Genomic DNA, 15627 nt, shown 5'->3' with positions numbered 1-15627 from the left:
TTTCCTTAACCACTTCCTACGGTTCGATTCTTAACATATTCCCATCAAAGGCCATAAAAGACAAATACTTCCATATCTCAAAAACGCAAATCACTACACCAAGTAGCTTTCAAACCTCTAACAACTACAAAACTCACCATAAGTCAAAAACATACATTACTTCCTCTGAATAATTTAATCAAAAAATCCTATTATAACAGCTCCACTAAGAACAAATTCCTTTTATATCTCATAAGCTCCCTCGTTTAACATCATCTACTACTTTTAAAAATCCACATAACTAACAAACTAGAACGAATACACTTGCTTCAAATCCCTCAGTTACATCAAATTATAACACATAAAACTCTAAGAACGTCGACATGCTTAAGAGGAAAAAATACCTAACATATAATCCAAAAATCACCACAAAAGGGCCTTCATTATTCTATCATGATACCAAATAAATGAACTCATGTTATTCAAAATCTCGATCCCCGTGTTGAAGAACAACTTAACACACTATTCTCAAACAGCATAACTGAATCCACAAAGGAAAATGTCCCTCAAAAGATCAATGTAGACCCAATAAACCTATAGTACATCATGTTTAACAATTAAACAAAATATATTCATTGACTAAACTAAATTTCTCAATCATGCAAAATGATCCATAACTACACGATTCATATTTGTGTTCCATCAAAATTAAAGTCGGCTTTCTTTGAATTAATACTTATCTTAAAACACATCTTACTATTCTCTAACATATTCTATCTAGAGCGAAAAAAGACAAATACTTCCGAATCTCAAAGATCCGCAAATCTCTACTCCAACTAGCTTTCAAACCTCTAACAACTATAAAACAGACGGCAAATCACTACTCGAGCATCTTTCAAACCTCTAGCAACTATAAAACTCCCCATAAGTAAAAAAAAAAATACTACTTCTTTACAATAATATATCCTCAAAAACATCCTATTATAAGAACTCCACTTAAAATAGGTTCGATTCACTTCTCAAAAACTAACTCATTTAACATTATATACCAACTCCTAAAAATCCACATATCTAGCAAACTAAAGAGACATACGCTCGCTTCAAAGCCCTTCCAATTCTCATCAATATAAAACTCCATTAATTTGAAAGACATAAAAATCCGAAGGACCTCAACATACATAAGAACAAAAAAACATTATTATGATCCAAAACCAACCACAAAAAAGCATTGATGATTCGTCAACATACCATAACAATAAACAACTCACGTTACAAAAGATCCTAATGTTGAAGAACAACTTAACACACTAAAGATTATCTCTCAAAAAGCTTATCCTAGCAGTGCTTATCTAGCCCATTTAAATACCAATGTAGACCACAATAAACCCATAGTACATCTTGTTCAACATAATAACAAATAATATCATGGTTTAGAAACAAATCTTTGAACCATTCAAAATGCTTCATAACCACACGATTCATAATTTGTATTCCATCAACACAGCTCAATTCAATTTTTATTGAATCAATACTTCTCCTTAACCACTTCTTACGATTCTTAACATATTTCCATCAAAGGCCATAGAAGACACATAATTTCGAATCTCAAAGACACATATCACTACACCAAGTAGCTTTCAAACCTCTAACAACTACAAAACTCATTGTAAGTCGAAACACACATTACTTCCTCTCAATAATTTATCCTCAAAATATCCTATTATAACAGCTCCACTAAGAACAGATTCCTTTTATTTCTCATAAGCATCATCTACCTACTTTAAAAAATCCACATATCTAACACACTAAAGAAAATACAATTGCTTCAAATCCCTTAGTTCCATCAACTTACAACACATAAAACTCCAAGAACCTCAACATGCCTTAAAGGGAAAAACACCAACGAATAATCCAAAAATCACCACAAACGGGCCTTCATTATTCTGTCATAATACCTAATAAATGAACTCACGTTATTGGGGATCCTGATCCCAATGTTGAAGAACAACTTAACACCCTATTCTCAAATAGCATAACCAGATATTGCTTAATACCACAAAGGAAAATGTCCACTAAAAGATCAATATATACCACAATAAACCCATAGTACATCATTTTCAACACTTAAACAAAATATATCCATTGACTAAACCAAATTTCTCAATCATGCAAAATGATCAATAACTACACGATTAATGATTTGTGTTCCACCAACACAATTAAAGTCGGCTTTCTTTGAATTAATACTTATTCTAAATCACTTCTTACTATTCTCTAACATATTCCATCTAGAGACACAAAAGACATATACTTCTAAATATCAACGATACGCAAATCTCTACCCCACCTAGCTTTCAAAGCTCTAACAACTACAAAACAGACAACAAATCACTACTCCAACTATCTTTCAAACCTCTAGCAATTATAAAACTCCCCATAAGTAAAAAAAAATAAAAAAACACACTACTTCCTCACAATAATTTATCCTCAAAACATCCTACTACAACAGCCCCACTTAAAATAGGTTCGATTCAATTCTCAAAAACTACCTCATTTAACATTATATATCAACTCCAAACAATCCAGGTTTCTAGCATGCTTGAGAGATGTGCGCTCACTTTAAATCCCTTCCAGTTTTCATAAACATACAACTCCATCTACTTAAAAGACATAAAAATCCCAAGGACATCAACATACATAAGAAGAAAAAAAATACTAACATGGGATCCAAAACCCACCACAAAAAGGCATTGATGATTCGTCTAACATACCATAACAATAAAAACTCACATTATTCAAGATCCCCATGTTGAAGAACAACTTAACACACTAAAGATTGTCTCTCAAAAAGCATATCCTAGTAGTGCTTATCTTGCCCATTTAAATATCAATGTAGACCACAATAAACCTATTGTACGTCATGTTCGACATTTAAACAAATAATATCATAGTTCAAAAAAAAATCTTAATCATTCAAAAATGCTTCATAACCCAATGATTCGTAATTTGTATTCCAACACAACGAAGTCAATTTCCGTTGAATCAATACTTATCCGTAACCACTTCTTATGATTCTTAACATATTTCCATCAAAGGTCATAGAAGAAACATACTTCCAAATCTCAAAGACAAAGATCACTACACCAATTAGCTTTCAAACCTCTAACAACTACAAAACTCACCATGAGTCAAAACACACATTACTTCCTCTTAATAATTTACCCACATAACATCCTATTATAACAACTCCATTAAGAACAAATTCCTTCTATTTCTCATTATCTCCCTCATTTAACATCATCTACTACTTTTAAAATTCCACATATGTAACAAACTAGAGAGAAGATACTTGCTCGAAATCCCTTAGTTCTATCATCTTAGAACTCATAAAACTCCAAGAACTTCGACATGCCTAAGAGGGAATAACACCTAACATATAATCCAAAAATCACCACAAAAGGGTCTTCATCATTCTATCATGATACCAAATAAATGAACTCTTGTTATTCAAGTTCCGGATCCCAATGTTGAATAACAACTTAACACATTATTCTCAAACAACATAACTAAATATTGCTTAATCCCACAAAGGAAAATGTCCATTAAAAGATCAATGTAGACCACAATAGACCCATAGTACATCATGCTCAACACTTAAACAAAATATAACCATTGACTGAACCAAATTTCTCAATCATGCAAAATGATCCATAACTACACTCTACACATATCGTAATTTGTGTTCCACCAACACAACTAGTCAGTTTTCCTTGAATTAATACTTACCCCAAATCACATCTTACTATCCTCTAACATATTTCTATCAAAAGCCATAAGAGATATATATACTTCCAAATCTCAAAGACATGCAAATCTCTACTCCAACTTCCTTTCAAACCTCGCAATTACAAAATTCACCATAAGTCAAAACACACATTACTTCCTCGCAAAAATTTATTCTCAAAACATCTTATTGTAATAACTCCACTAGAACATATTCCTTTCATTTTTTATAGACTTCCTCATTTACAATCATATACCAACTCTTAAAAATCAATGTATCTAGCAAATTAGAGAAAGATACTATCCCTTCAACGCCCTTCCAATTCAATCAACTTACAACCCATCAAAACCAAGGACCTCGACATGCCTAAGAGGGAAAAAAAACAGCCACATAAAATACAAAACCCGCCACAAAAAGCCCTCAATGATTCTATCATGAACATATAAATCAACAGCTCACTTTATTTGAGATCCCAATGTTGAAGAACTGAACACACTAAAGATCATCTCTCACAGAAACTTATCCTAGCATCGTTATCCCCACACAAGAAAATGTCCATTTGGAGGTCGATGTAGACCACAGTAAACCCATAATACATCATGTTCAACACTTAAACAAAATATATCCAATAGTACCAAAACATATTTATCAATCATGCAAAATGCTCTACATTTACACGATTCATAATTTGTGTTACATCAACACAAGTGAAGTAAGTTTTCTTTTAATTAATACTTATCCCAAATCAACTCATACTATTCTTAACATATTTCCATTAAAAGACACATTTAGACATATACTTTCAAATCTCAAAGACCCACAAATGCTTTGTACCAACTCACTTTCAAACCTCTAACTATTACAAATTTCACCACAAGTCAAACACACATTACTTCCAAAGAGCTTACCTTCGCATTGTCAAATCATGGAGCTCCATCCAATTATAAAATCATATTGTATCCACAACACTGAAACCCCATAATGAAACTTTTACACTATACATATCATTTATGTTTGAATTCATTAATTTCACAAAATATTCCATAACCACCTACGATAGGTTTACTACCAGTTTGAGCTCATCCATCCAATTTTCACGCTTTCACCGAGTTCTATGATTTTCCCTCATCATACAACCACATGGAAACATGACTCTATAATGTATAAACCACCATCAAACAACAGAAGTGAAGTTTTTGGCTTAAGTTCATCACTTACGCTTTATTCACGTATCTCTTACTAAGACCAATCAAGCAATAGCAAGGTAATCAAATCTGACAGATTTAAAGGTGATTAATGAAGGAGCACTTAATGAGATAATAAGTCAAGATGACACCAATCAACTACCATTCTAACATGTAAGAAAAGCTCTAAATCATTTCTCCAAACCACTTCCCATTCTACGAGGTAAATAAGCTCTAATAGATGGAGACGTTAGAAATATAACATGATACTTACAAAAGCTTAGGCCAAATAGAAGTTTAAAGATGCACCAAAACATCAACTACATCTACCAAACTCTAGAATGGTATCTAACTATCTATTTCACCCAATCGATTGTACAAGAATCAACAATTATATAAATTAAAATGTCGCCCTTGAAATGATTTATTTTATAATATAGTTACAAACCATCATGGTAACCACAAACAAGCCTGCTTTCCTCCCAAAATATGTTTTCCTTACAAACATTTAAGAGCCATTAAGTTCCTCAACTATAACACCCATCCAGAGTACATCCATTCCACCTATTCCACCCAAATACCTATATCAAGTAATGTACAACATGCACTACTAAACTGGATAGACGTTGTTGCCGTGTTTGATGAAAACACATCATGATATTGTCAGTTAAAGAGCAACAAATGCCCAATTTCATAGTTTATACTAGCAAGTCAATACTACAATAGTAAGTAGTAACAATCAATTCCGAAAATACAAAAAATTCAACCAACCACAATTTACATTCATCCCAAAAACCCCGCATAAAACTAACCCCAGAAAAATAAAAACAAAAAACACAACAATCAAACAACAACAGAAATAATCACTTATCTTTAGTAGAAACTCCATATTTCTCCTGCAATTTCGTGATTTCCTCTTCCTTCTTTTTGAAATCAACCTTCTTGTTCATCTTAGCGGGTTGATAATACAGCACAATGAGAAACCATTAGCACAGTACATAAACCCAGAGAGATGATCGACGGCAGTTTTAGCGTCGCAAATATCCTCGTAAACTACGAACGCAGTTCCTCGAGTATCCTTATTAGTTCCGACACCAATTTGTCGAATTGCTCCGTACGTTCCGAAAATGTCGTACATTTCTTCGCGGGTGATGTTGAAGGGAAGATTTCAAACTTAGAGAACTCTGTTAATTTCTGGAGGTAGACGAATGTTAGCTTTCCTTACACTAATCGACATTTTTTAGGGTTAAGGTTCGTAAATTTGAGGTCTGATGAATGAAATTCTGAATTTTCTTTGAGATTTTTTTCAGACAATGTTCTAACGTGATGAGTTAGGGAAGAACTGGTATTTAAAGATGGAAGATATTGAAAGTAAGGCGGTTTTGTGAAATTGCTTTGTCGCTTAAAATAAACGCATTAAAAAAAATTCCCGTTAGAGTTCTTATTAACGCGTTAAAAAAAATGACCATTGTAATCTGGAGTAAATTTGCTCAACGAGCCCACTAACGAATGTCTTGTGGTGCTAGAAAAGAATAATAATTTTAGGTATAATTGTGTATTAATTATAAAACTCGTTATTCTATTATATTTTATATGTAATATAATTATAATTACATTTTAAATTATGCAATATTAATAGTTAGACAAATTTATATATATTAATTTGCTAATGTAAAAAATTTAAAAAGATTGTGAGTGATTTTTAATATTAATTTTTTTTAAATGAATTTTGAGCAAAAGAATACACATAATAAGTTGGTTTGACTAAATCAAAGAACATCAAAAGTGATGAGTGTTTTAGACTTTTCATGTGGACATTATGTATACCATCTTCTCTTGATCTCTTATATATTAAAAAAAAAAAGATCAAGTGGCCTTTGTACGAGAACAGCCTAGAGAAAATTCATCTTACCACGAGTTCCCGAAAGGTAGGCCCAAAAAATTACAAACAGTGATTTATAATTTTTTATTGCATTGTGTTAATATGAATAACAACATATGCTATTTATCCTACAGTCACACTCTAAATTCTAAAATATTGTGTTTTTTTTTTAAGGAGCTAAAAAATTGTGTTTTGTCCCATTGAATATTGAAGTGATACTTCACACCATTTTCTTTGAACAAATTAACTTCCAGTTGTGTTTTCCTATAATTTCTCCTTCCTACATGAATATGTAGGAAGAATAACACTTTATAAACATAATAATTTCTGCAAATTTATGCTCCGATGTCATTATACTTTAGTTTACAATTTATTTTTATGTCAGCATAGAATTGGTTCACAAAGTGGTTTATATTGGTACTCATTTTTAGTACCAACTAGTTATTAGGTCCGGGCTATGCCCCGGGTAAGAAAATTTTCATTTATTAATATTGTACTTTGATATGATATCACTAAATGCAATTTCTAATTTTTTTATTGTACCACGTGGCACCATTCCCGGTTTACGCACGCCTTTTAATATATTCGTATAGATATCAATATCCATTTTTAGTACCAATTTTTTTTGGCCCATTCAATTGCTGAACACAATTTTGTAGTGGATATTCAACGCGTTTGGCTTGAGAATTTCCCTGAATTTCCAACTGATTTACCAAGTCAGGATATGTTCACCTTTTCAATTAATAGTTTATGTTAGATACATCATCTTTTCTAATTGTTAAAAATTTTTACGATATGATACATAAAGTGTATAATGGTCAACCGATACCGAATATATATAAATACAATAATATCTATGGTGATATCAATTAAATTAAACCACTACTTATACCAATTTTATTTATTAGAGGCAAAAAGAAGAAATCTAAAGGCAGGGACGGACCTATGAAGGATCTTGGGTGGCACAAGCCCCACCAAATATTAAAAAAGAAATTCGTTTTTTTCTTCACGTTAAACATACCAAAGAGTTAAAAAAAAAAAGGCTTTCCGCGCCTCTAAATCACAAAATGAAGTAATGTTATAGCATGTTATTCCAGGCGTACAACTAGTATTAACATGAATCATGAATGATCAGGGTCGAACAACCCCCCCCCCCCCGGTCGTTCAGCTTTTAAGTTTCTAGTTATATTTTTCTCAGTTCCATTTATAGAATATTAATTTGGGTGTGGGGTTCATTACTTGTAAGCCATAGTCCTTTTTCATTTTATGTCCAGTTTTTTGCATTTAACCATAAATTTGCCTATCATATACTAACATTTGTTTCTTAATAAGTGCAACAGTTTGACTCTAGATATTGTGAGCAATACTTCATGTACTAGGTATTGTGCGACGTGCTTGTTGTGTGCACAAACTTAAGTTTAACACAATTATAGAATAAGGAATGATAAGTATAAAAAAAAATAAGCAAAGATAAGTGTGGCAAACTTATAAAATAAGGTTTAATAAGTTTAATTAGATTTAATAAGTTTAAATAAACAAAAATATGTTGAAGAAAACGGACTCTAAAGTTCACTACTAATTATTTCTTATTTCTAGTGAATTTAATTATGTAAACAAGATTAATTGTGGTAGTATTTAGTATGACAGTGTATCCGACCGATGAAATAATTAGTTCACATTTATATTAATAGATTAAAAGGCGTTACTAAACAAGGAACGGTACCATGTGTAGGTTGTAGCTCTCCTTTAAGAATTTTTAATTTATGTAATTCACGTACAATTAAAAAATTAGAAAATGCTTTGAATAAGATTTGATCTCATAACTTAAAGGTCATATGTTAAAGTGTTAACCACTAAACCAAGTCATGTTTAGTGTTAATATTTTAAAGTATAATATTAATAAATAAAAAATATCATTGTACGAGGCATAGCTCGAGCCTAAAAACTAGTTATGTATAGAATGGGGTGGAATGGGGGTGTATAATTGTATATTGATTATATATTTAGGTGAGGTTATATTCACTTCATTTTTTTTGTAATAAAATATAATCTATACTTCTATACATTAAAAGGTGTTCATAATAAAATTCGTGTGTCGTGGCACTCTTATTTAAGGCTATAACGCAAATGCTTTATTTTCAATTTAAATCTTCAAATTAAAAAAAAATAATAGTGTGTAGTTACAAGGTATCTAACATGTGACCTGTGAAATGAAAAGTGAAAGGTTAACCATGAATTCAACATAACAACATAGTTTATAATTTCTAAATAAAAAATCATAAGGTCTTATAATTATATCTTATTAAAAGATTTACATAAATAGTTATATACCTAACTTATTTATGATAATAACAAGAAATTATTATAGATATAAACTGCTACTCCAATTCATTATAAAAAGAGAGTTAAGCTATTACTTTCATCCTCAAATGTTTATTTTTCAATATATCATACAATTATTATATATCATGTCATTACCTTTTTACTTTTCCTTATTTCACAAAAAATTAAGAATAACAACAACCTGGAGCATTGCTCGAGACACTAACTAGCTTAGTCATTAAAAAAAATAATGGACGTTATTTTCAACTTCTATGAGAATTTATGAACCAATCAGAAGTAATTAACTTACAATTATTTATTATTAATTGCTCGCTATTTGATCTTGATTCATATGGTTCTCCGAGACTCCGACTGCTCAGAATGTTATGAAAAGAGGCATGCTTATGTGCGCAGCCACAGATATGGCAGTATGGGGGGGTTCATGTAGAGGTTTATGTTTAGAGAAGTGTTTGTGGAAAAGAGAGAGTGCAAGAAAGAAATGAGGGGGTAAGAATATCTGGGTTTATGTTTAATAGGAGGTTAAGATGGGAGGGAGAGTAAAATAAAGAATTGTAATTAAAAAAAGTAACACTCAACATGGAACACACAAAAAAATTGGTTTAGGTTTCATTATGCAAAAAAATAAAATTAATTTTAGAGGTAAGTTGCAAAAAAATGAGTATGAAAAATTGTTTCACATTGAGTGACTATAAAAAGTTGTTTTTGAGAACTATAATTTCTCATCAACTTCCAAAAGAAACCAAAAATTGTTTCTACCATATTGCATTATCAACAGTCAACACTATATATGAATGTACTGTATCAGATCATTAGACGTAATTCAAGAACAAGGTTTGCTTCCCACTTACTTGAAAACAAAACAGATTTTGATAAACTTAATCTAGTCCAATGATACAAGGATGAGGAGCTAGCTCATGTGGTAGAGCGCTCCCCTCTAATCTCTGAGGTCAGGGGTTCGATCCTTACCCCCAGCATTTGTTGGGGTATTTCCTTAGCATGTTTTGCATGCATTACTAGCCAATGTGCTGGTAGTTCCCACAAGGCTAGTAGCCTTGGTAGGGGTTAGCCCTTGGGCTCACTTAATTTCCCAATCAAAAAAAAAAAAAAATCTAGTCCAATGATACAAAACAGAGTTCGATAAACTTAAACTTCTCAAATGATTCAAAACAGAGTTCGATAAAACAAACAATTCAAATGAAAGAAAACACTAGCACTGCAGCAGTCTCTCATCAAATTCAGAATGGCATTATTTCCTAATTGGAGGACGCAAACCAAGTAGGAATAGGCCAAAATATCTGCTGATGAGCACTAGGAGTAGTAACAATCTTACAATCTTCTAAGGTATAAATTCCACAATACCTGCTAAACATTTGCAACTCCGATGTGTAGTAGTCACTATTGTAGACAAATATTAAGATGTAGAAAGATGAGATAATCAGCTGCTATAGTCCAGCAAGAATCAATGCAGATTGTTTGGTAGGTAGGAAGCTTTAAAGTGGCGGCTCCTCCTTGTGGTATTGTGTTTTTATATATTTCAGTGTTGTGTCATGTTTCTATTACATCAGATATTTATACTAGGAACCTTTCCCTAGGTTATAATCCCTAGGAGGATCCTTTACACATCATCCTAAATAAAGACAAAGAACTTTACTAAGGCCATGTGCATATCACATGTGTCTATGGAGCTCATTCATTCTATTTTCCTTTACACTCCATCTCAAGATGAGAGTGGATAGGAGAGAACACTCCCATCTTGCTGAGAAGCCTGCCATATTGATTAGCTGGAAGAGCTTTGGTAAGAACATCAGCTATTTGATCTCTGGAAGGAACATAGGAAGTTTCAATAACCCCTTGCTTGACTTTGTCTCTGATGAAGTGACAGTCCACTTCTATATGTTTGGTCCTCTCATGGTATACAGGATTAGCAGCTATTGATATTGCTGCTTGATTGTCACATTTCAGCACAGCTGCAGGAAGGTTTTTGAGACCAAGCTCTTTCAAGAGAGACACTAACCAAGTGATCTCACAGGTTGTAAGAGCCATGGCTCTATACTCAGCCTCTGCTGATGATCTAGCAACAACAGTTTGCTTCTTTCTTTTCCATGATATAGGAAAGGATCCTAAGAGAACACAATAGCCAGTTGTAGACATTCTGGAAAAAGGACATGAGGCCCAGTCTGAGTCACAGTAGGCAGTGAGTTTAGCTGAGCTGTGACTTGCCAAGAGAATCCCTTGTTCAGGAGCCTATTTGATGTATCTTAACACCCTTCTAGCAGCTTGCATATGCACAGATGTAGGCTGTTGCATGAATTGACTGAGAAGCTGAACTGAGAAACTAATATCAGGTCTAGATAGAGTAAGATAGATAAGCTGACCCACTAGCCTTCTGTAGGATTCTGGATTAGACAAGAGAGCTCCCTTGTCATCAGGTTCAAGCTTCATATGAGTGTCTAAAGGAAGTCTCAAGGGCTTCTGTTTGTCTACACCATACTCTTTTAACAAATCAAGAGCATACTTCCTTTGTGAAATAAAGATGCCTTGAGATGTCCTAGAGAATTCCATGCCAAGAAAGTAGCCTAGATGTCCCAAGTCCTTCATGTGAAACTGAGAGCTAAGAAGCCTCTTTACCTTCTCTATTTGAGTGATATTGTTGCCTGTGATAATTAAGTCATCTACATAGATGAGAATGGCAGTGAAGGTGTTGTCAGTTTGCTCAATGAATAAAGAGTGATCTGCATACGATTGAGTGAAACCAAAAGACAATAAAGCACTAGACAGCTTGGCAAACCACTGTCTAGGTGCCTGTTTAAGGCCGTACAGGGCTTTTTTAAGTTTGCATACTAATGGTCTACACTCCCTCTGATTTGATACACTAACAGGAGAAGTGTAACCAGGAGGTATATGCATATATATGTCTTCATGTAGATCACCATGCAGAAATGCATTTTGCACATCCATTTGACAAGTGTGCCAAGAGTTCATTGCAGCAACTGCCAATAGAGCTCTAATGGTGCTTATCTTGGCTACAGGGGCATAAGTATGAGTGTACTCAATGCCTTGTTTTTTACTACATCCTTGAATCACCAGTCTTGCTTTCTTCCTTTCCAAACTGCCATCAGCTTTGTATTTGGACTTATAGACCCATCTGCAGCCTATGGCCTTCCTGCCAGGTGGGAGAGTTGTGATATCCCAGGTTTCATTATCCTGAAGAGCCTGTAACTCTTTTGTCATGGCCTCCACCCATCCAGGTTGAGATGCTGCCTCATAATAAGATGTTGGTTCTTCACTTTCCACCAACATAGTTACCATGTTAGCAAAATTCACATGGACATTTGTAGTTACAACTGGAGCAGCAGCTTCAGCTTGGTCAGTGTGAGTTTTAGAAGTGGTGACAAATTCACTTTCCACCAACATAGTTACCATGTTAGCAAAATTCACATGGACATTTGTAGTTACAACTGGAGCAGCAGCTTCAGCTTGGTCAGTGTGAGTTTTAGAAGTGGTGACAAAATCATTTAGCCAAGTAGGTGGGTGTGTTTGTCTAGTTGATTTTCTGAGAGCAGGCTGAGGTTGAGAAGGTATAGAGAGGTTATCAGTAGCTTCTTGGGTTGTGATATGAGTGTCAGTAGGAGTGTCATCATCAGAAAGGATAGGTTCAGTCTGAAGGATTGTGTTTGAAGGTAGGCTAGGCATATTGAAAGGTAGAGGGTTCATGAATGATTTAGGTTGAGTTGACTGCATAGGAAAGACATGTTCATAGAATTTCACATCTCTTGAGATAAATTGTTGTTTAGTCAACAGATTTTCAAGCTTATAGCCTTTTTGGGTGGTAGGATAGCCAAGAAATACACAAGGGACAGCCTTGGTAGAGAACTTGTCCTTATGTCTATCAGGATTGTAGGCCATAGCTAGACATCCAAATGTCTTCATGTGAGTGTAATCAGGAGGCTTGTTGAACATCTTCTCATAGGGAGTCTTATTTGCAATAACAGTGGAAGGCAGCCAATTAATAATATGAGCTGCTGTCATGACACAATGGCTAAAGGGGGGCCATGGAACCTGAATCATCTTGAATTTCATAAGATCTACTCCAAAAAGGGGTCTCAATGTTTCTATATCTGTAACACCCCTCTGGGGACCACGAGCCCGCTAGTAGATATTGTCCTCTCTGGGCCCTAGCCCGCAAGGTTTTGCTTTGGAGTGGGAACGGCTCACCCAAAAGGCCTCTACTAGGTTGAGGTATCCACCTCTATATAAAGAAGGCTTTGTTCTCCTCAACTTCCGATGTGGGATGGCTTTTACTCCCTTTCTGGGTGTTACAGATGGTATCAGAGCCAGGACCCATTTCGATGTCTTGTCGTGCCTTCGAGGACGCAGACACCCCTTTAAGGGGGGTGGGGAAAGGGAGTAAAAGCCATCCCACATCGGAAGTTGAGGAGAACAAAGCCTTCTTTATATAGAGGTGGATACCTCAACCTAGTAGAGGCCTTTTGGGTGGGTCGTTCCCACTCCAAAGCAAAACCTTGCGGGCTAGGGCCCAGATAGGACAATATCTACTAGCGAGCTCGTGGTCCCAGAGGGGTGTTACAATATCTCACAGGGGGAGAAGCTCAAACATAGTGGCTGATACTTTTGCAAAACAAGGCCTCGCTCGCAATTCGGATTTTGTTGCATGGCTCTAGCTTGAATTGATGATGATCTGTATTATTTTGCTAGTTTTGTGATATTTTGTTAGTTTTATGTCTTAGGCCTTATAGGCTGAAAATAGCTCATTTGTGAACATGTATGTTAACCCCAGTCGTTTCTTTTTGGGGATATTCCGCCTTGAGCGAGCTATATAAAATCAAAAACTATCAAAAAAAACAATTAGGGAAATTAGGGGAAACAACAGAAATTAGAGAGACTTACGAGGGATATAAAGCTTCACAAGCGAAGCAGGAAATAGTGTCCACCATTTAGCTAATTAGCTTTGAAAGCGGGTCATTCCCAGATAGAAATAGACAGCACCTTCTTCTTGTAGAGTGTATCGTGTCAATTGCGCTTGATCTTTAGCCCAATATTCTGATTTTCTATTCATGAAATTGACATTTGTGCCTCATTATTTTTTTCTTTCATATGTCCCACCTTATCTTCATTTCCCTATTATTATCCTTCTTTTCTTCACATATTCACCCAAAGTTCAACAAGTGCTTTTAATCTTGATTCATGGTATATGAAGCATAGACATATTGATAAGATAGTGAAAGAAGAAGACGCATTAGTTAAGGGGGAACATGAAAAGGTTGGAAGAAACACTAATGCTTGAAAGAATGAAAGTACTGTTTCATACTGTGCGGGGCACAGTGCCATGAGATGTATCTAGAAGAAAATGAGGTTCGAATTAACTTATTTCACCTTTGATATCTTATTGATTGACTCTAGTAATATTGTATGGTCTGACTCTCTTTAAAAAAAAAAAAAAGAGAGAGAGAGAGAAGAGAAGAAAAGAAAAGAAGAAGAAAAGAAGAGTAAGACACTTGTGTTAGATAAATCTTAGAGTTCAATTCATAGATGGAAAAAATATTATCAAAGGTTTGAAGATCATTCATTTTGGATTCCAGTATATCCGAAGATTAGTTATATTTGAAAGGAATAGATTGTTCAGTGGCACAGTGGCACCACAGTGCCACAGTGAAGAAAGTCTTATGATGTTGATTTGCGAAAGTTGAAAATGGAAAAAAGCAAGGGTTTAAGCACTTGTTGAGCCAATTACCATTTCAAATCTTTAAGCTTGCATTACCTATCTCCATCTTACATTCTTAGCTATAACCATGATCCTTCATGATTATTTCTTGCTTCATAAATTCGGATTGTGAGTTGGATTATATTTTTGCTTAATGACTTCGGATTGTGAGTTGGATTATGACATAGCACCAGCATCCTTAGTATCTATTGCTTGAGCTACTTGAATTATTTTACTAACTATATCTCACTTTGACTTGCTAAACATGTTGATGCTCTCCTTTTTGATAATGTCAAAAGGGGGAAGATGGGTATAATACTTAGACTATTGAATGAAATTATCTTGGTTACCAAGTTACTTGTGAAAAAGTATGTGAATGATATTATGTTACTTTCCCTAATGTGATTAATGATGCATACTTTGAGGGGGAACAAGTGATTATTCTAACAATATTATATTTGTGGTTTGTCATCATCAAAAAGGGGGAATTTGTTGTGCATATACGTGTTTATGTTTTGATGATGAAAATTAATATAATATGTTATAGTATGAAAGTATGTAACAGTTGCAACAGATGCATGAAGAAAGGAATTAATAAATGAAGACTTTGAAGAAAAGAAGAATCAAGATTGAAGTCAAGTTTATATGTTCCTTAGAATAGTTACTTTGTGATTAAAAGTAATATGCTCAACTTGGTGATATGCTATGTGCTAAATATAGAATATAAATTAGT

The 15627-nt window shown here is 34.1% G+C and overlaps 1 pseudogene; it reads right to left on the bottom strand.

The window, feature by feature from the left end:
* Window positions 1-5555: 5555 nt before the first annotated feature.
* Window positions 5556-6430, bottom strand: LOC109136140 (splicing factor 3B subunit 6-like protein; annotated as a pseudogene).
* Between the last annotated feature and the right edge of the window lie 9197 nt (window positions 6431-15627).

Source organism: Beta vulgaris, chromosome 9 (genome assembly GCF_026745355.1).
Source record: "Beta vulgaris subsp. vulgaris cultivar EL10 chromosome 9, EL10.2, whole genome shotgun sequence".
Lineage (NCBI taxonomy): Eukaryota > Viridiplantae > Streptophyta > Magnoliopsida > Caryophyllales > Amaranthaceae > Beta > Beta vulgaris.
This window is presented reverse-complemented; position numbering and strand designations above follow the sequence as displayed.